At 39.8% G+C, this 23,625-nt stretch overlaps 1 long non-coding RNA gene across 9 annotated transcripts; it reads left to right on the top strand.

Annotated features, from left to right (window-relative positions):
* The first annotated feature begins 213 nt into the window (after nucleotides 1-213).
* On the top strand, nucleotides 214-5,389 carry LOC119321933. 9 transcript variants are annotated; one of them, XR_005155288.1, is made up of 7 exons: nucleotides 221-319; nucleotides 592-615; nucleotides 1,186-1,272; nucleotides 2,126-2,280; nucleotides 3,794-4,116; nucleotides 5,009-5,072; nucleotides 5,175-5,376. It is a non-coding gene; the product is annotated as an uncharacterized LOC119321933 (long non-coding RNA). The 9 variants fall into 9 exon arrangements; XR_005155289.1 differs by having other exon boundaries at nucleotides 224-319; nucleotides 3,794-3,918; nucleotides 4,039-4,116; nucleotides 4,827-5,381; XR_005155282.1 differs by having other exon boundaries at nucleotides 214-319; nucleotides 3,794-5,072; nucleotides 5,175-5,387.
* Nucleotides 5,390-23,625: the final 18,236 nt, after the last annotated feature.

Raw genomic sequence — 23,625 nt, 5'->3', positions numbered from 1 at the left:
GGATGAAGAACTCCGTTGCCGCTGCGTGACGTGCTTCTGGATCGAGCGCTGCCTGACCAAGGGATAAGAGTATGAGGTAAAACTAGCCACCATGATCCTGTGCGGGCTGCATCTCCACATCTCCCGTTTCATTATTTCACCATTGCTGCCTCTTCTCCTCTTCGTTCCTCTGCTTCTTCCCCTGAATCCTCTTTTTCATTTTTCTCTCTTTGTGGCGCCGCCGGGGATGAGAGGAGGAGCTGTTGAAGCAGGCGCGGCGCTGGTGCACTGCCGGCGAAGCGGTCGTCGACGGTGCCGTCGACGTCGTCCTTGGCAGAAGGTAAGCCAAGATCAATCTCTCACAATATTCTTTTGTCGTCGGTGTTCTTATGAAACTTAGTGATTGGACTTTCTCTGTTATGTTTCACACATTGCTACTTTTAGTTATCCCCATTGGCTTGAGGATATGCTCCTGCTGAGTTGTTCTTGTTTATTTTCTCTATCCAACATCATTGCAGGTTGGTGCTTCCTCTCCTTCTCACTTCAGCGACGTATGCCTGTATTATTCTAGGATTTTGCAAGTTAAATACTCATGTGTGCTGAACTGAAAAGTTCTCTATGCAACATCTATTGCAGGTTGGTGTTTCCTACCTATCCCTCTATTATTCTAGGATTTTGAAAGTTAATTGCTCATGTGTGCTGAATTGAAAAGCTTAATGAAAGGCACTTATTTCTATGCACAAATGCTTTTGTTGCTATAAGAATATGTAGAGAAGAAAGCATTTAGCACTGCTGCCCCTGCCGTACATAATTAGAGGAATAGTTTGGTTCAGTTAGAGGAATTGGTGTTTTTGGATAGTGATGTTTGGGCCAATTCTGGGCTGATCAGTCCATAATTTTAAGAGTCTCCAAATATAAGTTGTAGTGTAGGTCTCAAGCTTTCCAAAGAGTATTTGTTTGTGCTTTTTGACCAGGCAGTTTCAGAGCAGCCATCAATTTAATGTGCTGTCCAGGAAGTTATTATCCCGAGCGCAGTTTTTTCATTTGTCAGTTTAGGGCCTGTTAGAGGTTGAATTAAAATAAACTTTCAACATGAAAGTTGTAGGTAAGTTTCTGTAGATGCTTATACACTTATAATTTGTCCGAATTCCTCTTCTATATCGAATCCTATAAAAATATTAAAGGAGGTTGTACTATGTTGGACAGAATTTCATTCTCAGCTTCATCGGCGTCAGCTTCATCACCAAGAGGACGGACTCCGGAAGGCAGCCTCCTCCTAAGGCGCCAGGACCGGTAACTCCCGAAGCGTCCATCCTTCCTAACATTATTTTCTGGTGATGCACCGTTAGGGTTCGTGTTCATTGCCATTTTGGATTCATATGTGAAGTCTATTGTTGTTAATTACAGTTAACTAATTTCTTAATTCATGGTTGTTTTAGTTGCTGACCATATGATTGGTAGCCTTGGACAGAAGAGGGCCAGCAACAAACAGAAGCAACCACTGTCCTGTCCAGAACATGTATATCTTCAGTTTTGGTTGCCTTCCGTTTACTTGCCAACAAGCGACACTGAGCTCACATATTTACTGTTTGCTTTGTTATATACTTAATCTGCTAGACAAAGTGTAAAAGGGAAATTCATGCTTGACAATTTTGTATATTTATTTATAAACCTAGATGCTACTCTAATTGGTTTTACTTCTTCCATATATTTTCTCCTCCCAGTGTGTATAAATAGTGCACAAAGTTAATTTCTTTTCCGTCTCGACCGCATCTAATTTTAAAGAAAATAGAGAGGAATCTGAGAGATACACAACCAGAAGAATTTTGTTTCTTTGACTTTTCGACCGTGTCTAACTTTTGGTAAAACAGAGAGAAATTTGAGATAGATAGACAACCTGAAGAGCTTTGAACAGCTTTGAACGTCCGAGTATGCCGCCGGCCTCCTCGCCGTTGCTGTCGCGTGTCGGGCACCAGTGTGTGGCAGCTGCTGAGATGTGCGCAGTTTACTCCCGGTTCCGTGATGGTGTTGAAAAGCACCTTAACTGAGCCAAGGAATTTAGTAGCTTTGTGGGATGACTAAACAAATTTTTTTGCTCTTCCTATACCATCTTCTCATATTATACTTTTGGTGTCCTGGTAGGCAGGGATCAGCTTTGGTGGCATCCGATGCTGCCAGGCCACGGGGTTAGAGCAGAGGAAGCTGACATGGTGTTCGACATTCAGATGGTCATTGTGATCGACCAGATGCGGCGCCTCATGTCACCCCGAGCCTCCAGGGCTTGTTACCGGTGCTCATAAAGTAAGAATATGCTTGCAAGTGCTCGTTTCCCATATGCTTGCCCATTCCTGTCTCGCATCAAGCTTTCATTTATTTCCCTAAAATTCCTCTAATTTTGATGTGTGCATGTCTAAGAAAGAAATAAGAGGAATAAGCTATGGTACGTCTTGGCAAAGTACATTATTTCCCTGGCTTGTGAAATTAATGCGCCCAAATTCGCATACAGTCTGGTTTCGGACTAACAATGGCTCCTTGTGTTATATTGCAACTAAAAAAAGAGATGGACATAATAAAGAAGCTTGGTGAACAAATATATATCTGAACCCTCTACACAGTATAGATGCTATAATTTTTGTTAAATGGAAGTTAGATTCAGATTCTTAAAAATATTATCCTTCTGTCCTATACATACAAGGTACTGTCTTGGCATGGATATAGCCTGCAACCCGCATCTCTAAACAACGCAAACCTATCCATAATCATAAACTTGTGTATTGATCCTCCATTCAGATTTCTTATTAGCTCATTCTGGCTTGTGTGAATTTTTTGTGTTTGCTTTACAATGGCCCAATGCATTTCGGTCGATATATACGTGATGCCATTGGTTGGCCTGGATCGGATAGCTAGGTTTGATCGATTCGGTTAATATATGTTTATGTTTCTTTTTAGGTTTCAGCACCTTTTGATGCGTGTGCGTGCTGCCATTGAGTAACTTGATCTGTTTTCCTGGCTATTCTATGTGCATTTACATGTACAGGATAGTCATTTTGATTCAGTTAAGATATGTTCAGATTTCTGTTTAGATTTCGGCACCTTTTAAATGTGCTACCATGGGGTAACCTGATTCCATTTTAATGGCAACGGGACCTGCAAGTGCATGGCCCACTGCTAATGGTCCTAGAAGCGATCGAAATTGTTGCTATTTTGACTTTGTCTGCTACATGGACTGCTATTCTGATCTCTATGTTTTCCCATTGCTTCATTCAGTATGTCCACATAAAACCAAAAATTACATGCATTTGAATGATGATAGCTTAGCACTTGATGACAAATGTGATGTTGTTTTATGTTAATATGAAACCCGATCTATCGGTTGTTAGTTTGAATCAGTACCCAAGCCATCATCCTCACTGCCCTCCTCTCAGTTATTTAGGTAGTTCTTCCTTCTTGGGTAACAATGAGAAAACGATTAGGTTGATTACACAGTATACTTCATGATTGCGGTAGGCACAAAATGCTTGGCAGACTAAAATAACTATGCCTCATTTCTATTATCAAGCTCTAAGTGTATATTGAGATGCCTTTGTACAATGAAAGATCCATGGGGTTGTTTGTTTGCTTGTAGATTTTCGTGCAGATATTTGAATTGTGCAAATATTTAATTCGATTTATAATTTGTTGTCTCTTGATGTCGCTAATTTTGTATGAGCTGGAGGTGACCATTATCATGTTCTTTCTATTTTTTACAGACAATGTTTTCTTTCTAATATTTAGTTTTATTCCGAGATTAAAGATGCTTTCACTCTGTTTTCAGATTGACAATTTCCGCCGACCCTTGTTGCACTCAATGATGGTTGCTGCCAACGTGGTCCATTAGCATTTACTATGTTGAAAATTGCTTCACTCGGTTATCTCTGCTTTTGACAGCCACAGAAACATGTGACAACTAATTTATGCTTGATTATTTGCTCATTTTTTTCCTTATACATTTAGCTCTTGTACTTGATTAGTTCATTTGCAAGGAGAGTGTTTGTGTTCAACATAATATTCCATTTCCAGGTTTGCACTAAAACTAACTGCAATAGAAGAAAGCGCATAAAGAATGAACAAGGAAAAGCTACAGATTGATATTTATAGGTTATAAAATTTTCTACCTCCACCCCATATTCCCACTTATGGATTAGTGAAGAGTATGATTTCTCGCTTGGGAGGATGCCATACACAAGATATGCATTTGTTTCCAATGCATTTTCATTATAGTTGCTTTTGTTTAAATTATAAAAGCAACCTTCTAGAGCAGATCATTTTTGATGGATATAAGACGACAGGTCTGCGATTGCATTGTCAAAAGCAAACCTAGGGTGTTTGATGTTTCCATGTAGTTTTAAAACAACCTCCTAGCACTGTTCATTTTAGATTGACTATGCCCCCTCCATTGATGTGCTTCTCCATATTTGAGGAATCATTTGGGTTTTATCTACTTGTCCATGAAGGATGCTTCATGAGGAAAATTCCTCATATAATATTTTTTGAGAGGAAGAGTTTAGGGAGCACTATATTTCTGAAGATATGCCAGAAATTGAATATGAACTCACATAAAGAATCGAGATTACAAACGTAGAGGCTTCACTAGAAGAGAGGCCCTTTCTGTAGATCACAAGAGACATGTTTTTTGTAGGTACAAGAACCATATTTCTATTTACGATTATCTCCTAGCAATAAAAGTCGTATGTGGCAAACATGAATAAGCTAGGGGAAAGGTCTACTGCTCTCTTCCTTTTTGTTTTGAGTGTTAACTTATGTTTTCAATTTCCAACTTTGTGCAACTATTTTCTATATACGTATAGGTGCTTGCTATGTTAGAGATAAAAAAGGATCTTGGTTACAGCAAGGCACGTGGGGGTTACAGCAAGCCACGTGAGCACATGGCATGGAGAAATGCCAGTATTCTTGAAATCCCTTGTTGCATTTGTTCTTTGTCCTCCTGGGATGTTACTAAGACATCCTTTACTAAGACATCTTTTCTTAGGTATTGAGTAGGATTTTAGATGCAGAACTTGTTGAAAAAAATCAATGCTTAAGTTGATGATAAGGTGATGTTTGGCCTTGGCCTTTTGTTCTAATCATTTGTGGTTATTATCACATATCATTTCATCATTTCTTTGGCTCCAATCTTTCCTTCCTGCTCGCGGCAGGTAGAAGACTCGGGCAATGGGCAGTTAGAAGACTCGGGCAACGGTTAACGGACAAGCACTATATACACAATGCATCTCTGCTAATATAGCTCACTTTATAAAGCCATCAATGTATGCTATTATCAAGTGATTTGAATATTTTATTTTAAGCTATCACGTAATGAAATATAAGTATCCATTAATTTGGTTCTAAATCAGTCTAATATGCATGGTTTGAATGCTCGGCTTGCTCTCCCTTTTTGCGTGATATGAATATTTTCTTTTAAGCTATCATGTAATGGAATGTAAGCATTTATTAAGTTGGTTTAAATCAATCTCATATGCATGATTTTAATACTCGACTCGCTCTCTCTTTTTGCGCTATGGGCGCAACGGGTCATCTAGCATGAACGAAGGACAAGCATATGCTTTCGCCTTCAAATGCACTTTCAAAGGATTGCGCCTGATCGTCTACTCAATATAAACAAGTTGTAAGAGCCCCTAGGCGGCCTTTGTTTGGGCTGCAGCTTCTGATTCTTAGATTCTAACCTTTCAAAATCAGAATTTGAAACAAACACACTGGATTCCTAAGTAGCTCCTAGAATCGATTCTAAAAATTCAACTATGAACGAAGGGAAGCTGGATTCCAGCGATTCTTAGGAATTTGTAGCTCAAACAAAGGGGGCCTTAGTATAGATGCCTATCAAGACTTCTATGTTTATTATCCTTTTGGATTTTATGTAATCCCCTAAGACCATCCTGTCATTTAACTGTCGGTTATTTGCTGCGTAGATTGATGTCTGGTATGCTTTTGAAAGAACCATGATGAAAGAAATATATGCTTTCATTTTGTGTTTACATATTTTAATGCATACTCTTTCAATACTTGGCTTGCACTCGGCCTTTGCGCCATTGGCACAACGGGTCATCTAGTACATGAAAGGCAGAAAAGGACATCTAACGTATGGTATAATTCATAGAAGCGGTAGGCACATATTTCTTCTAGAAAATTTGACAACAAAGAAAAATTCTGAACATAAGACCTACAACCACTACCCTAAATGCAAACTATCTGAAAAGCTCCTTTGTGTTGGCCAGAAATGTCCAAAGGAATAAGCTAGGATTTCTCATCTATTTGCATTTGGTGTTTTCTCCTCCATAGGTCACAATATACAATGTTCAGTTTATACACATGCATTAATGTATTTAAGGAAATGGTACATACTTCATCCCAGAATTTTCCTTGAGTAATATAGATGAAGCATATATACCTTTTGTTACTATGTCGACTTCTATACGAATCAAAAACAGCCACATTATTTCCTAACCTCTCTTGGACATGTCGCTTTCTTCCTGATACTGGCACTTCATCATCATTGCCTATATTAGAAATAGTCTGCCTTTTGACAACCTGCAATCCAAGAAAATAAAGTTGAATAACTGGTGCAGCATTCTAAAGCCTTAAAAGAAATTTTAAAAATAAGCAATCAAGATATTAGTATACATGCTAACATTCATAGCACAGAATGACCTGAAAAGGGGGGTCTGTTACCAACTTCAAAATAGTTACTGCTTCTAAAAAACTCCCCAAAACATAACCAACCATGGAATGGTCAGCCAGAAATTGTAAAAGTGCAAACATGCATGAACGAGATGGAATTAACATGCATTCTTCTATCATCTTCCAATTAACATCAATACAAGCTCTGAACTTAGGAATTACAATAATTGGACACCAGGGCATGCCTTGAAGGCCTGGATGATAATTACAAGAAAACATCCCCAATACGGTGGTTTCCCCAATACACTTCAGCTTCCAATAATGAACGACATCCAAAGATTCCTCTTGGTACACCCATGAGGATTAAAAATAGCCCATTAATTAAATAGATTCAAGATGATTCAGTGCCGAGAAAGAAACATATACATCTTAATTAGCTAACTAATGGCAATACTGAATGGAAGCTGAAGTGTAAGCTTTGTTTGCTAAGTATATAAATAATCAAACATGGTAGGGAAACAATCAGAACATCGATGGGCGACTCTCGTTGAACAACATAGGCAAAAGCTAGGCAGCAATCGTACCGCATAATTGTTGGTAAAAGGAATGCCGGTAGAGTGTCAGGAGATGCTCACCTCCTCTACGATGGAATTTTGAACGTGCGTATGCAGCCTAGATGAGCGTCAGATGTTTAAAAGAAAGTACACTCAACAGAAAGAGAATCATTAGACCATACCCATACCCCGGGTACTACAGCCACAACCTTAGTAGTAGTCATGCCACTGTACATGAAACACATTATCTCCAATACAGCTATAAGACCTGGAACGAACTTGCATCCTCCAGAACTAATACATACCTCTCTACACACCCCTAGAAGCAAACAATTTTCAGGATTCTAAACAATAGACATACGGTCTAGTATACGGCCTCCCCACCCCATCGCCTCCTCCTCCTCCTCACCCTCCTCCCTGTTGTCGTCGGCGGCCGCGGCGGCCACCCGTTTGGGCTTGAATGGGAGATGCCGGGGTTCATCTTAGATCTGTTGTCCCTATGAGTAAGAAATGCGATTTATTGTAAGTATAAATTCAAATATGTTCTGTTTAATTGGTGCTCTCCTTATGAGCAACTTAAACGAAAATAGAGAATTAGCACAAGGTTAACTTCTCATTGGAAGTTGGGTTTACAGTGAAACTACTTAATTGGCAAGAAGAGATGAAAGAAAAAGAAAGGACTATGATAAGCATATGACTATTAGTTAGAAGTGTCTGGACAACAAAAGGAGCTATAATCAATTGTTTGATCTATTGGTGTACAGAGATGAACTCGTAAGAAAATAGTTCCTGAATGCAAAAAAGGAGCAGTATAATTGAAAGCAAGATAAACTCCTAGAAGAAATATCATTTGAAATTAGAACACTCGGATGAATGATCAGGTGCCTATATCCTTCGTGTGCATTTTATTATTAGTAATGGGGGTATGGTGGCTGTAACTAGAAGTAAAACAAGCATAGATAGCAAGGTTATACGCATAAATGTTCAGTAAAATGAGCTAACAATCGTCGCTCCTAAGGCAGTGGCCTTGCATATTCACGACTGAATTATCAAATTTTACATAGAAACCAGGAAGCTAGCATGACATAGTTTAGCTCTTCAGTAAAAATGAATGTAAACAAAGCCATATGCGGTGATCATCACTGAAATGAATGTTGCCTTTTGCAGAAGAGCAATGGCTCTTTAGCTTTGCAGGAGCTTCACTAAATGAATGAAGCAATATGAACCTTAAAAATGGGTGTGCAAATTAAAGAAGATCAAACAGAGCAACCCAATAGTGTTGTACTTATGGATTTAGATCTGTCAGAGTGTGGAGCAAGTATATAGAAAAACAAGAACACAGCAGCTGAGTTGTGTCATTTCATATGTAATATGAGCAGATTTTTTACTCCTAAGGTGTATCCACGTCTTGAGGAAAGAAATTAGTCAATGACCAGATCACTAATGCAGTTTAATGGAAAATTATATATCAGTGACTATCACGCAACCGCTTGTCCTGAAGAAGCCACTCCTCGACCAGAGACTCTGACTTCATGTGTTCTACACGCAGGCACAATAAATCTTTAAGAAATCTCAATCTTCAGAGAGCTTTGGAAATCTTCATAGCAAGTGACCCTTGGAAATCTCACCGAGAAGAGCATCGTGGGCCAAATCTGCAATGTTCTCTTTGTATCAATAAATGGAAATCCTGCATTTGGAAGAAGATATATCACCTCCTATTTGAGGCACAAGAGACTTATCTACCACTAATGGTATGGTGGACGTACAAAGTCATTGACCCTCTCCGGTAGCAATTCAACAACTGACTTTGTAGCTGAAACTGTGAAATAGGAGTTAGTGAACATCAAGAGGTAACTCATGTTTCTCCGAACTTCCAAGAAACTGCAAAACAAATTGCTATCTTTAGCTACCAAGAAACCGAGTCTACTCAAGTCACATCCCTTTCCCAAATTTAATACATGTGCCAATGACAGAGGTGCTTTGGTTCTTGCATCTGCAAATTGCCAAAAAGGGAACAATGCATGGAACTGGACATTTCATATCTCACAAAATCACAGAACTTTAGCCGTTCAGAATATTGAATTCATGCTCCAGGTGGGCAATATGTTTCAACACCCCCCCTCACGTCTAGGCTATTTTAGTCCTTAGACGTGGGATCGATGTAGGCCGCAGAATCGTTTTATTTAATACTGCGTTGGCAGGGTCTTAAACTCAAGACCTCTTGGCTCTGATACCATATTGAATTCATGCTCCAGCCAACTCATCCAAAAGTCCGAACTGATGGAGGGAGGTGGGGAATATATTTCAACACAAAAAAGCAAATTCATCACAAATCATAACATGAACTAAGTGCACATTAATAGTAAGCATAGATGTAACCATGACCAGCCTACATATCTAGCAATTCTTGCCGTTTGTACAATCTGTATGTGTAAATGATGTGCCACATTAAACAGGGGGAGAAGGCTAGGAGGGTTTTATTACCCAGGAGATGGTGCTCGTTCTTTATCTGGAACAATCTGGAACAGAAGGAGCTCGTCATTACCCAGAAGACCCTCCTCGTTACTGGATATGGTGCTGCACCGATTGATTGATTTTAGCAACCAAGTGAAACCGGTGCTGCGCCGGATGAGAAGAACTGACCTAGCTGCTCATACCTTGAAGGAAGGAAGGAGGGAGTGGAGACGGCGGCTCAGATCTACGGCTTGGCGTCGCCGGCACCCACGACCGGATGCTGCGCCGGTTCGCCGCCGTGTAGTCCCCAGAGCCCCCGCCGGCGCACACGATGCCGCGTTGGCTGCCCGAGCCCAGTCCTCCATACCGCCGACGTCGCGGCACGCACGGGATGGCTGGCCCGGCGAGACGAAGAGATCCGACATCGCCGCCGCCCGGGGGCGCGGGTCTCCGCGGTCGGGCCTCCTCATCGCCGGCGTTCTCGAGCGGTCGTGGTGGGAGATTGAGGAGCGCTGAGACAAGGGGAGAAGGGATGGGAGGAGGCGGCGTGCACGAGTGGGAAAGGTGGAGACGTGCTGCGAAGGCGAAAGAGACCACGACGACCAAATGAGACAAAAAAATTGCCAATACGTAACGAGATTTTCTCCACCAACTACTGTTCCTCTGCCTACATGGCATGCGCCAGGATGCGCCATAGTCGCGACTGTTAATGGGTTTTATTATTAGGCCCGTGAGCTACCTGGGAAGGGCCCCCCTAAATTTTGGGGGCCCGGGGCGGCCGCCCCCCTGCCCCCCCCCCTCAGGGCCGGGCCTGGTTCTACTTCTACCTTTTTCCTTGACAGTACTTATAAAAGTGGAGTTTTTTTCCACTAATAGCTACTTTATTCAAAAATAGTAATATTTTCTATTAATTTCGAAAGTAATAGGTTTCATGAAAATTGTTGCTCCTTTCTTTGATTTTTTTTATCCGATGCACTGTTTTTCTTATGTAGAAAATTTTATGGAAAAAATATAATTTAAAAATTATACTCCCTCCGTCCCATAATGTAAGACGTTTTTTGACACTAGTGTCGTGTTGAAAAATGTCTTACATTATGGGACAGAGGGAGTATGTCTTAAAAACATCACCAAGGGTGTAGCCATTTCTCCTCAAAACTACCGCCCAGTAGGCTCCCCTAAACCTAGTCCATATGTCCAGACACCCCCAAATTCAGCACATATGCGAGGGTGAAAATATGACTGTTTGCTTGGACATGCGGCCCCACCCCTTCCCACAAAACCCCCACCCTCTTGCTCCTCTCCTTTGTGCCTTCCATTTCCCACACCTGACACCATCTGCCGGTCACCATCCCTCGAGACACTCAGACCAACTCCACCGCGCGACCCCATCTTGTCCGGGTGCGTCCGTTTGGGGTAAAACGGACAAATAGCGTGATACGTCTCCAACATATCTATAATTTTTGATTATTCCATGCTATTATATTACCTCTTTTGGATGTTTATGGGCTTTATTTTACACATTTATATCATTTTTGGGAGTAACCTACTAACCGGAGGCCCAGCCCGTATTGCTGTTTTTTTTGCCTATTTCAGTATTTTGAAGAACAGGAATATCAAACGGAGTCCAAAGAGAATGAAACCTTCGGGAGCGTGATTTTTGGAACGAACGTGATCTAGAGGACTTGGAGTGCAAGTCAAGAAGCAATCAAGGCGGCTAGGAGATAGGAGGGTGCGCCCACCCCTCCTGGGCGCGCCCCCTGTCTCCTGATCCCCTCGAGCGGCCACCGACGTACTTTTTCCTCCTATATATACCCACGTACCCCGAGAACATCCAAGGACCAACGAAAAACAATTTCTACCACCATAACCTTCTGTATCCGCGAGATCCCATCTTGGAGCCTTCGCCGGTGCTCCGCCGGAGGGCGAATCGACCACGGAGGGCTTCTACATCAGCACCATAGCCCCTCCGATAAGTTGTGAGTAGTTTACCACAGACCTTCGGGTCCATAGTTATTAGCTAGATGGCTTCTTCTTCTTTTTAGATCTCAATACAATGTTCTCCCCCTCTCTTGTGGAGATCTATTTGATGTAAACTCTTTTTGCGGTGTGTTTGTCGAGATTCGATGAATTGTGGATTTATGATTAATTTTATCTATGAGAAATATTTGAATCTCTTCTGAATTCTTTTATGTATGATTGAGTTATCTTTGCAAGTCTCTTCGAATTATCAGTTTGGTTTGGCCTACTAGATTGATCTTTCTTGCCATGAGAGAAGTGCTTAGCTTTGGGTTCAATCTTGCGGTGTCCTTACCCAGTGACAGAAAGGGTTGCAAGGCACGTATTGTATTGTTGCCATCGAGGATAAAAAGATGGGGTTTATATCATATTGCATGAGTTTATCCCTCTACATCATGTCATCTTGCTTAATGCGTTACTCTGTTCTTTATGAAATTAATACTCTAGATGCAGGCAGGAGTCGGTCGATGTGCGGAGTAATAGTAGTAGATGCAGGCAGGAGTCGGTCTACTTGTCACGGACGTGATGCCTATATACATGATTATGCCTAGATAATCTCATAATTATTCGCTTTTCTATCAATTGCTTGACAGTAATTTGTTCACCCGCCGTAATACTTATGCTATCTTGAGAGAAGCCACTAGTGAAACCTATGGCCCCCGGGTCTATCCTTTATCATATAAGCTTTCAATCTACTTTTATTTGCATCTTTACCTTTTGCTTCTATATTATAAAATACCAAAAATATATTATCTTATCATACTATCTCTATCAGATCTCACTTTCGCAAGTGGCCGTGAAGGGATTGACAACCCCTTTATTGCGTTGGTTGTGAGTTCTTTGTTTGTTTGTGTAGGTGCATGGGACTTCTGAGGAGCCTCCTACTAGATTGATACCTTGGTTCTCAAAAACTGAGGGAAATACTTATGCTACTATTGCTGCATCACCCTTTCCTCTTCAAGGAAAACCAACGCAAGCTCAAGACATGGCAAGAAGGATTTTTGGCGCCGTTGCCGGGGAGGTCTTCGCTCAAGTCAAGACACACCAAGTACCCATCATAAACTCATCTCCCTCGCATTTACATTATTTGCCATTTGCCTCTCGTTTTCCTCTCCCCCACTTCACCCTTGCCGTTTTATTTGCCCTCTCTTTGCCAATCTCTCTCTCACTTTCGCTTGCCTTTTTCTGTTTGCTTGTGTGTTAGGTTACTTGTTGCCATGGCGCAAGATAATACCAAATTGTGTGATTTCTCCAATACCAATAATAATGATTTCCTTAGTACTCCGATTCCTTCTCCTAATGATGTTGAGTCTTGTGAAATCAATACTGCTTTGTGCTACGTCTTGAGCTTGTTCCTTGAAGAGGAAAGGGTGATGCAGCAACAGTAGTGTAAGTATTTCTCTTAGTTTTTGAGAACCAAGGTATCAATCCAGTAGGAGGCTCCTCAAAAGTCAACCAAAGTCCATACTTTGTTCTCATACATGGATCCCATCTCAGATTTCATGGCCTCAAGCCATTTTGCGGAATCTGGGCTTGCTATGTCTTGAGCTTGCGTTGGTTTTCCTTGAAGAGGAGAGGGTGATGCAGCAATAGTAGCATAAGTATTTCCCTCAGTTTTTGAGAACCAAGGTATCAATCCAGTAGGAGGCTCCTCAAAAGTCCCACGCACCTACACAAACAAACAAAGAACTCGCAACCAACGCAATAAAGTGGTTGTCAATCCCTTCACGGCCACTTGCAAAAGTGAGATCTGATAGAGATAGTATGATAAGATAAATATATTTTTGGTATTTTATATTGTAGATGCAAAAAGTAAAGATGCAAATAAAAGTAGATTAAAAGCTTATATGATAAAAGATAGACCCGGGGGCCATAGGTTTCACTAGAGGCTTCTCTCGAGATATCATAAGTATTACGGTGGGTGAACAAATTACTGTCGAGCAATTGATAGAAAAGCGAATAATTATGAGATTATCTAGGCATGATCATGTATATAGGCATCACGTCCGCAACAAGTAGACTGACTCCTGCTTGCATCTACTACTATTACTCCACACATCTACCGACTCCTGCCTGCATCTAGAGTATTAAGTTCATAAAGAACAGAGTAACACATTAAGCAAGATGACATGATGTAGAGGGATAAACTCATGCAATATGATATAAACCCCATCTTTTTATCCTCGATGGCAACAATACAATACGTGCCTTGCAACCCTTTCTGTCACTGGGTAAGGACACCGCAAGATTGAACCCAAAGCTAAGCACTTCTCCCATGGCAAGAAAGATTAATCTAGTAGGCCAAACCAAACTGATAATTCGAAGAGACTTGCAAAGATAATTCAATCATACATAAAAGAATTCAGAGGAGATTCAAATATTTCTCATAGATAAACTTGATCATAAACCCACAATTCATCGGATCTCGACAAACACACCGCAAAAAGAGTTTACATCGAATAGATCTCCACAAGAGAGGGGGAGAACATTGTATTGAGATCCAAAAAGAGAGAAGAAGCCATCTAGCTAATAACTATGGACCCGAAGGTCTGTGGTAAACTACTCACGACTCATCGGAGGGGCTATGGTGTTGATGTAGAAGCCCTCCGTGGTCGATTCCCCCTCCGGTGGAGCATCGGCGAAGGCTCCAAGATGGGATCTCGCGGATACAGAAGGTTACGGTGGTGGAAATTGTGTTTCATTGGCTCCCTGGATGTTTTCGGGGTACGTAGGCTTATATAGGAGGAAGAAGTATGTCGGTGGCCGCCCGAGGGGCCGACGAGATAGGGGGCGCGCCCAGAGGGGGTGGGCGCGCCGTCCTGTCTCGTGGCTGCCTCGACTGCTTCTTGACTTGCACTCCAAGTCCTCTGGATCACGTTCGTTCCAAAAATCACGCTCCCGAAGGTTTCATTCCGTTTGGACTCCGTTTGATATTCCTTTTCTTCGAAATACTGAAATAGGCAGAAAAAACAACAATACGGGCTGGGCCTCCGGTTAGTAGGTTAGTCCCAAAAATGATATAAATGTGTAAAATAAAGCCCATAAACATCCAAAAGGGGTAATATAATAGCATGGAACAATAAAAAATTATAGATACGTTGGAGACGTATCAAGCATCCCCAAGCTTAATTCCTGCTCGTCCTCGAGTAGGTAAATGATAAAAACAGAATTTTTGATGTGGAATGCTACCTAGCATAATTCTCAATGTAATTTTTTTATTATGGCATGAATGTTCAGATCCAAATGATTCAAGATAAAAGCTTATAAAACATAAAAATAGTAATGCTTCAAAGCATACTAACAAATAATCATGTCCTATCAAAATAGCATAGCCAAAGAAAGCTTATCCCTACAAAATCATATAGTTAGACCATGCTTCATTTTCATTACACAAAATACTCCCATCATGCAGAACCCCGATGACGAGCCGAGCAATTGTTTCATACTTTTTAACGCGCTTCAGCTTTTTTTCAACTCTTTACGCAATACATGAGCATAAGCCATGGACATAGCACTAAGGTGGTATAGGTGGTGGTTGTGAGGACAGAGGGAGAAGATAGTCTCACATCAACTAGGCATATCAACGGGCTATGGAGATGCCCATCAATAGATATCAATGTGAGTGAGTAGGGATTGCCATGCAACGGATGCACTAGAGCTATAAATATATAAAAGCTGAACAACAAAAACTAAGTGGGTGTGCATCCAACTCGCTTGCTCATGAAGACCTAGGGCATTTTGAGGAAGCCCATCATTGGTATATACAAGCCAAGTTCTATAATGAAAAATTCCCACTTAGTATATGAAAGTGACAACATAGGAGACTCTCTATCATGAAGATCATGGTGCTACTTTGAAGCACAAGTGTAGAAAAAGAGATAGTAGCATCGTCCCTTCTCTCTTTTTCTCTCATTTTTTTCTTTATCTTTTTCTCTTTTTTCCCTTTTTTCCTTTGGTCTTTTTTTGGCCTTTCTCTTTTTTTTCTTTTTTTTTCTTTTGTAAAGTCCGAAGTCTCATCCCGACTTGTGGGGGAATCATAGTCTTCATCATCCTTTCCTCACTGAGACAATGCTCTAATAATGAAGATCATCACACTTTTATTGATTTACAACTCAAGAATTACAACTCAAAGCTAGAACAAGATATGTCTCTATATGAATGCCTCCGGCGGTGTACCGGGATATGCAATGAATCAAGAGCGACATGTATGAAAATTATGAAGGTGGCCTTGCCACAAATACGATGTCAACTACATGATCATGCAAAGAGCAATATGACAATGATTTAACGTGTCATAATAAACAAAACAGTGGAAAGTTGCATGGCAATATATCTCGGAATGGCTATGGAAATGCCATAATAGGTAGGTATGGTGGCTATTTTGAGGAAGGTAAATGAGGGGTTCATGATACCGGTGAAAGTTGCGTGGCATAATAGAGGCTAGCAAAGTGGAAGGATGAGTGTGCGTATATCCATGGACTCACATTAGTCATAAAGAACTCATATACTTATTGCAAAAGTCTACTTAGCCCTTGAAGCAAAGTACTACTATGCATGCCCCAAGAGGGATAGATTGGTAGGAAAAGACCATCGCTCGTCCCCGACTGCCACTCATAAGGAATACAATCAAAAGAGCACCTCATGCAACAAATTTGTCACACAACTTTTACCATACGTGCATGCTACGGGACTTGCCAACTTCAACAAACGTATTTCTCAATTTCATAATTATCCACTAGCACGACCCTAACATTACTACCTTTATATCTCAAAACAATCATCAAGCGTCAAATTGATCATAGCATCCAATTCACTTTCTATGATAGTTCTTATTATACCCAACTTGGATGCTCATCATTCTAAGACCAAATTTGTAACCATAGCAAATACCATGTTGTTCTAAAAGACTCTCAAAATAATATAAGTGAAGCATGAGAGACTAGAAATTTCTTCAAAATTAAGCCACCGCCGTGTTCTAAAAGATATAAGTGAAGCACTAGAGCAAAAACTATCAAGCTCAAAAGATATAAGTGAAGCACATAGAGTATTCTAGCAAATTCTAATCAAGTAGGCTTCTCCCAAAAGGTGTGTACAGCAAGGATGATTGTGGTAAACTAAAAAGCAAATACTAATATAATACACGACGCTCCAAGCAAAACACATATCATGTGGCGAATAAAAATATAGCTCCAAGTAAAGTTACCAATGAGCGAAGACGAAAGAGGGGATGCCTTCCCGGGGCATTCCCAAGCTTAGGCTTTTGGCTATCCTTGAATATCTTGGGGTGCCATGGGCATCCCCAAGCTTAGATTCTTGCCACTCCTTATTCCATAGTCCATAAAAGCTTTACCCAAAACTTGAGAACTTCACAACACAAAACTCAACAGGAAATCTTATAAGCACCGTTAGTGGAAGAAAACAAAACCACCACATAAGGTACTGTAATGAGATCATTCTTTATTTATTTTGGTGTTAAACCTACTGTATTCCAACTTCTCTATGGTTTGTAAACTATTTTACTAGCCATAGATGCATCAAAATAAGCAAACAACACAAAAAAACAGAATCTGTCAAAAACAGAACAGTCTGTAGCAATATGTAACTAACACAAACTTATGGAGCTCTAAAAATCGTACAAAAATAGGAAGTCCTGGACAATTTGCCTATTGATCAGCAGAAAAAAGAATCAACACAAAATCACGTTTCTGTGATTTAAAAAAACTAATTTCGTGCGTGCAAAGTTTCTGTTTTTCAGCAGAATCAAATCAACTATCATCATAGGTTATCCTATAGGTTCGACTTGGCACAAACACTAATTAAAATATAAAAACACATCTAAACAGAAGGTAGATGCAAAATTTATTACTAAACAGGAACAAAAACAAAAAACACAAATAAAATTGGGTTGCCTCCCAACTAGCACTATCGTTTAACGCCTCTAGCTAGGCATAAAAGCGAAGATAGATCTAAGTAGTGCCATCTTTGGCACACAACTCCTCAATAGAGCACTTATAATTGTTAGGGGCTTCTCCCTTTTTAGCATTGACTAACCCTTTAGGCAAAAATTCAAGAAATTCATTTGTAGCAAAAGGTTCCTTAACGATAGAGAGACAATTAGGATGAACACTTATGGATTTGAGATCCGCGTCTCCCTTACTAGAAGATTCACCCTTATTTTTGGGAACATAAATAAACTTGGCAGTTTTGGTAGGGGGTTTTGGAGTGTTTTTCATGGAAGAAAACACGGAACCTAAGTTGGTAATGATATCCTCAAGTTTACCAATTCTTGCAGAATCTATATCTATTTTTTTATTAACTATAGGTTCTTTCTCTTTAAGTTTTTTCAAAGTAACTCCAACCCTAGATCCATATTGGGTAATGTGATTATGAATCTTTTTATCCAAAATTTCAATCAACTCAACAGTGGCAATTTTATTTTCAATAATATCAAGCCGTTGCATAACGTGCTCTAAAGTTAAAATAGTTCCATTAACCAAAAGAGGTGGTGGGCCAAACAAATCTAAATAGCATTATAAGCATCAAACGTATGGCTACTCAAGAAATCCCCTCTGGCAACAGTATCAAGAACACATCTATTCCAAGGAGTAATGCCTACATAAAAATTGCGAAGAAGAACGGAAGTAGAAAACTTCCTAATAGATCTATTTTGAGCATTGCAAATTCTATGCCAAGCATCTTTTAATTTTTCTCCCTCTCTTTGCTTAAAATTGAGAATTTCATGTTCGGGGGTAATAATAAGGATAGGAGGACTAGCCATAACGACAAGGTAAACGAACTAACACACGAGCAAACGGAAAAAGGCAAGCGAAAAAGAGAGGAGAAGATTGGGAAAGAGAGGGCAAATAAAACGGCAAGGGTGAAGTGGGGGAGAGGAAAAGGAGAGGTAAATGGCAAATAATGTAAATGCGAGGGATATGGGTTTGTGATGGGTACTTGGTATGTCTTGACATGAGCGAAGACCTCCCCGGCAACGGCGCCAGAAAACGCACGTTGGCGGGAGGTCAAATCTTGACTTGACTTGGTGGAAGCCTCCCTGGCAACGGCGCCAGAAATCTTTCTTGCTACGTCTTGAGCTTGCGTTGGTTTTCCTTGAAGAGGAAAGGGTGATGCAGCAATAGTAGCGTAAGTATTTCCCTCAGTTTTTGAGAACCAAGGTATCAATCCAGTAGGAGGCTCCTCAAAAGTCCCACGCACCAACACAAACAAACAAAGAACTCGCAACCAACGCAATAAAGGGGTTGTCAATCCCTTCACGGCCACTTGCGAAAGTGAGATAGTATGATAAGATAAATATATTTTTGGTATTTTATATTATAGATGCAAAAAGTAAAGATGCAAATAAAAGTAGATTGAAAGCTTATATGATAAAGGATAGACCCGGGGGCCATAGGTTTCACTAGTGGCTTCTCTCAAGATAGCATAAGTATTACGGTGGGTGAACAAATTACTGTAGAGCAATTGATAGAAAAGCGAATAATTATGAGATTATCTAGGCATGATCATGTATATAGGCATCACGTCCGCAACAAGTAGACCGAGTCCTGCCTGCATCTACTACTATTACTCCACACATCGACCGACTCCTGCCTGCATCTAGAGTATTAAGTTCATAATGAACAGAGTAACACATTAAGCAAGATGACATGATGTAGAGGGATAAACTCATGCAATATGATATAAACCCCATCCTTTTATCCTCGATGGCAACAATACAATACGTGCCTTGCAACCCTTTCTGTCACTGGGTAAGGACACTGCAAGATTGAACCCAAAGCTAAGCACTTCTCCCATGGCAAGAAAGATCAATCTAGTAGGCCAAACCAAACTGATAATTCGAAGAGAGTTGCAAAGATAACTCAATCATACATAAAAGAATTCAGAGGAGATTCAAATATTTCTCATAGATAAACTTGATCATAAACCCACAATTCATCGGATCTCGACAAACACACCGCAAAAAGAGTTTACATCGAATAGATCTCCACAAGAGAGGGGGAGAACATTGTATTGAGATCCAAAAAGAGAGAAGAAGCCATCTAGCTAATAACTATGGACCCGAAGGTCTGTGGTAAACTACTCACAACTCATCAGAGGGGCTATGGTGTTGATGTAGAAGCCCTCCATGGTCGACTCCCCCTCCGGCGGAGCGCCGACGAAGGCTCCAAGATGGGTTCTCACGGATACAGAAGGTTACGGTGGTGGAATTTGTGTTTCATTGGCTCCCTGGATGTTTTCGGGGTACGTAGGCTTATATAGGAGGAAGAAGTACATCGGTGGCCGCTCGAGGGGCCCACGAGATAGGGGGCGCGCCCAGAGGGGGTGGGCACGCCCTCCTGTCTCGTGGCCGCCTCGGCTGCTTCTTGACTTGCACTCCAAGTCCTCTAGATCACGTTTGTTCCAAAAATCACGCTCCCGAAGGTTTCATTCCGTTTGGACTTCATTTGATATTCCTTTCTTTGAAATACTGAAATAGGCAAAAAAACAGCAATACGGGCTGGGCCTCCAGTTAGTAGGTTAGTCCCAAAAATGATATAAATGTGTAAAATAAAGCCCATAAACATCCAAAAGGGGTAATATAATAGCATGGAACAATCAAAAATTATAGATACGTTGGAGACGTATCACTTTGTTGAATCTTGTTATGAAAGATCAATTCGCCGGCCTTCCTACTGAAGATGCCGCTACTCATCTAAACAACTTTGTTGATTTGTGTGATATGCAAAAGAAGAAAGATACGGATAATAATATTGTTAAATTGAAATTATTTCCGTTTTCACTTAGAGATCGTGCTAAAGTTTGGTTTTCGTCTTTGCCTAAAAATAATATTGATTCTTGGAACAAGTGCAAAGATGCTTTTATCTCTAAGTATTTTCCTCCCGCTAAGATTATTACTCTTAGGAACGATATTATGAATTTTAAACAACTTGATCATGAGCATGTTGCCCAATCTTGGGAAAGAATGAAATTGATGCTTCACAATTGCCCTACTCATGGTTTGAATTTATGGATGATCATACAAAATTTTTATGGTGTTTGAACTTTGCTTCTAGAAATCTTTTAGATTCGGCCGCGGGAGGCACGTTTATGGAAATCACGTTAGAAGATGCTACAAAACTTCTTGATAATATTATGGCTAATTATTCTCAATGGCATACCGAAAGATCTTCTAGTAAAAAAGTGCATGCTATAGAAGAAATCAATGTTTTGAGTGGAAAGATGGATGAACTTATGAAGTTATTTGCTACTAAGAGTGCTCCTTTTGATCCCAATGATATTCCTTTGTCTACTTTGATTGAGAATAATAATGAATCTATGGATGTGAATTTTGTTGGTAGGAATAGTTTTGGAAACAATGCTTATAGGGGAAACTTTAATTCTAGACCGTTCCCTAGTAATTCCTCAAATAATTATGGAAATTCCTACAATAATTCTTATGGTAATTTTAATAAGATGCCCTCTGATTTTGAAAATAGTGGGAAAGAATTTATGATTTCTCAAAAGAATTTTAATGCTTTGCTTGAAGAAAAATTTCTCAAAGTTGATGATTTGGCTAGGAACATTGATAGACTTTCGCTTGATGTTGATTCTCTTAAACTTAGACCTACTCCTCCGAAGCATGATATCAATGAGTCTCTCAAAGCCAGGAGAATTTCCATTGATGAGTGCAAGGAAAGAACCGCTAGATTGCGTGCTAAGAAAGATTGCTTTGTAAAGGCGTGTTCTTCTAGTTTCAATGAAAATAATGATGAAGATCTTAAAGTTATTGATGTGTCCCCTATTAGATCTTTGTTTTGCAATATGAATCTTAATAATAATGGGACTGGAGATGAGTCAACTTTAGTTAGAAGGCATCCCAATAATTCGGAGTTTTTAGATCTTGATGCTAAATTTGGTAAAAGTGGGATTGGAGAGGTCATGACTTTAAATAGCATTGAACCCACTATCTCGGATTTTAAGGAATTTGATTATGATAATTGTTCTTTAGAAGGTTGTATTTCCTTGTTGCAATCCGTTGTTAATTCTCCTCATGCTTATAGTCAAAATAAAGCTTTTACCAGACATATCGTTGATGCCTTGATGCAATCTTATGATGAAAAACTTAATTTGGAAGTTTCTATACCTAGAAAACTTAATGTGAGTGGGAACCTACTATAAAGATTAAAATTAAAGATCATGAGTGTTTTGCTTTGTGTGATTTGGGTGCTAGTGTTTCCACGATTCCGAAAACTTTATGTGGTATTCTAGGTTTCCATGATCTTGATGATTGCTCTTTAAATTTGCACCTTGCGGATTCCACCGTTGAAAAGCCAATGGGAAGGATCAATGATGTTCTCATTGTTGCATATACAAATTTGGTGCCCGTAGATTTTATCGTTCTTGATATAGATTGCAATCTTTCTTGCCCTATTATTCTTGGTAGACCTTTCCTTAGAACGATTGGTGCAATTATTGATATGAAGGAAGGTAATATTAGATTCCAATTTCCATTAAGGAAAGGCATGGAGCACTTTCCAAGAAAGAAAGTCAAATTACCTTATGAATCTATCATGCGGGCTACTTATGAATTGAGTGCCAAAGATGGCACTACTTAGATTTATCTTCGCTTTTATGCCTAGCTAGGGGCGTTAAACGATAGCGCTAGTTGGGAGGCAACCCAATTTTATTTGTGTTTTTTGTTTTTGTTTCTGTTTAGTAATAAATTTTGCATCTACCTTCTGTTTAGATGTGTTTTTATGTTTTAATTAGTGTTTGTGCCAAGTAGAACCTATAGGATAACCTATGGTGATAGTTAATTTGATTCTGCTGAAAAATAGAAACTTTGTGCGCATGAATTTAGTTTAGTTAAATCACAGGAACGTGCTTTTGTGTTGATTCTTTTTGATTATGATCAATAGAGAAATTTTCCAGCACTTCCTATTTTGGTAGGATTTTTAGAGTTCCAGAAGTTTGCGTTAGTTACAGATTTCTACAGACTATTCTGTTTTTGACAGATTCTGGTTTTCGTGTGTTGTTTGCTTATTTTGATGCATCTATGGCTAGTAAAATAGTTTATAAACCATAGAGAAGTTGGAATACAGTATATTTAACACCAAAAAAAATAAAGAATGAGTTCATTACAGTACCTTATGTGGTGGTTTTGTTTTCTTTCACTAACGGAGCTTATGAGATTTCCTGTTGAGTTTTGTGTTGTGAAGTTTTCAAGTTTTGGGTAAAGATTTGATGGACTATGGAATAAGGATTGGCAAAAGACTAAGCTTGGGGATGCCCATGGCACCCCAAGATATTCAAGAGTAGCCAAAAGCCTAAGCTTGGGGATGCCCCGGGAAGGCATCCCCTCTTTCGTCTTCGTTCATTGGTAACTTTACTTGGAGCTATATTTTTATTCACCACATGACATGTGTTTTGCTTGGAGCATCGTGTATTATATTAGTCTTTGATTTTTAGTTTACCACAATAATCCTTTCTGTACACACCTTTTGGTAGAAGCCTACTTGATTAGAATTTATTAGAATATGCTATGTGCTTCACTTATATCTTTTGAGCTTGATAGGTTTTGCTCTAGTGATTCACTTATATCTTTTAGAGCACGGTGGTGGCTTAATTTTGTAGAAATTGCTCGTCTCTCATGCTTCACTTATATTGTTTTGAGAGTATTTTAGAACATCATGGTATTTGCTATGGTTATAAATTGGTCCTAGAATGGTAGGCATCCAAGTTGGGTATAATAAAAACTATCATAGGAAGTGAATTGGATGCTATGATCAATTTGATACTTGATAATTGTTTTGAGATATGGAGGTAGTGATATTAAAGTCATGCTAGTTGGGTGATTATGAATTTAAAGAATGCTTGTGTTGAAGTTAGCAAGTCCCGTAGCATGCACGTATGGTTAAAGTTGTGTAACAAATTTGAAACATGAAGTGTA

The sequence above is a fragment of the Triticum dicoccoides genome, chromosome 6B (assembly GCF_002162155.2).
Source record: "Triticum dicoccoides isolate Atlit2015 ecotype Zavitan chromosome 6B, WEW_v2.0, whole genome shotgun sequence".
NCBI lineage: Eukaryota > Viridiplantae > Streptophyta > Magnoliopsida > Poales > Poaceae > Triticum > Triticum dicoccoides.
Note: the sequence above shows the minus strand (reverse complement) of the source record. Positions and strands in the feature narration are given on the sequence as shown.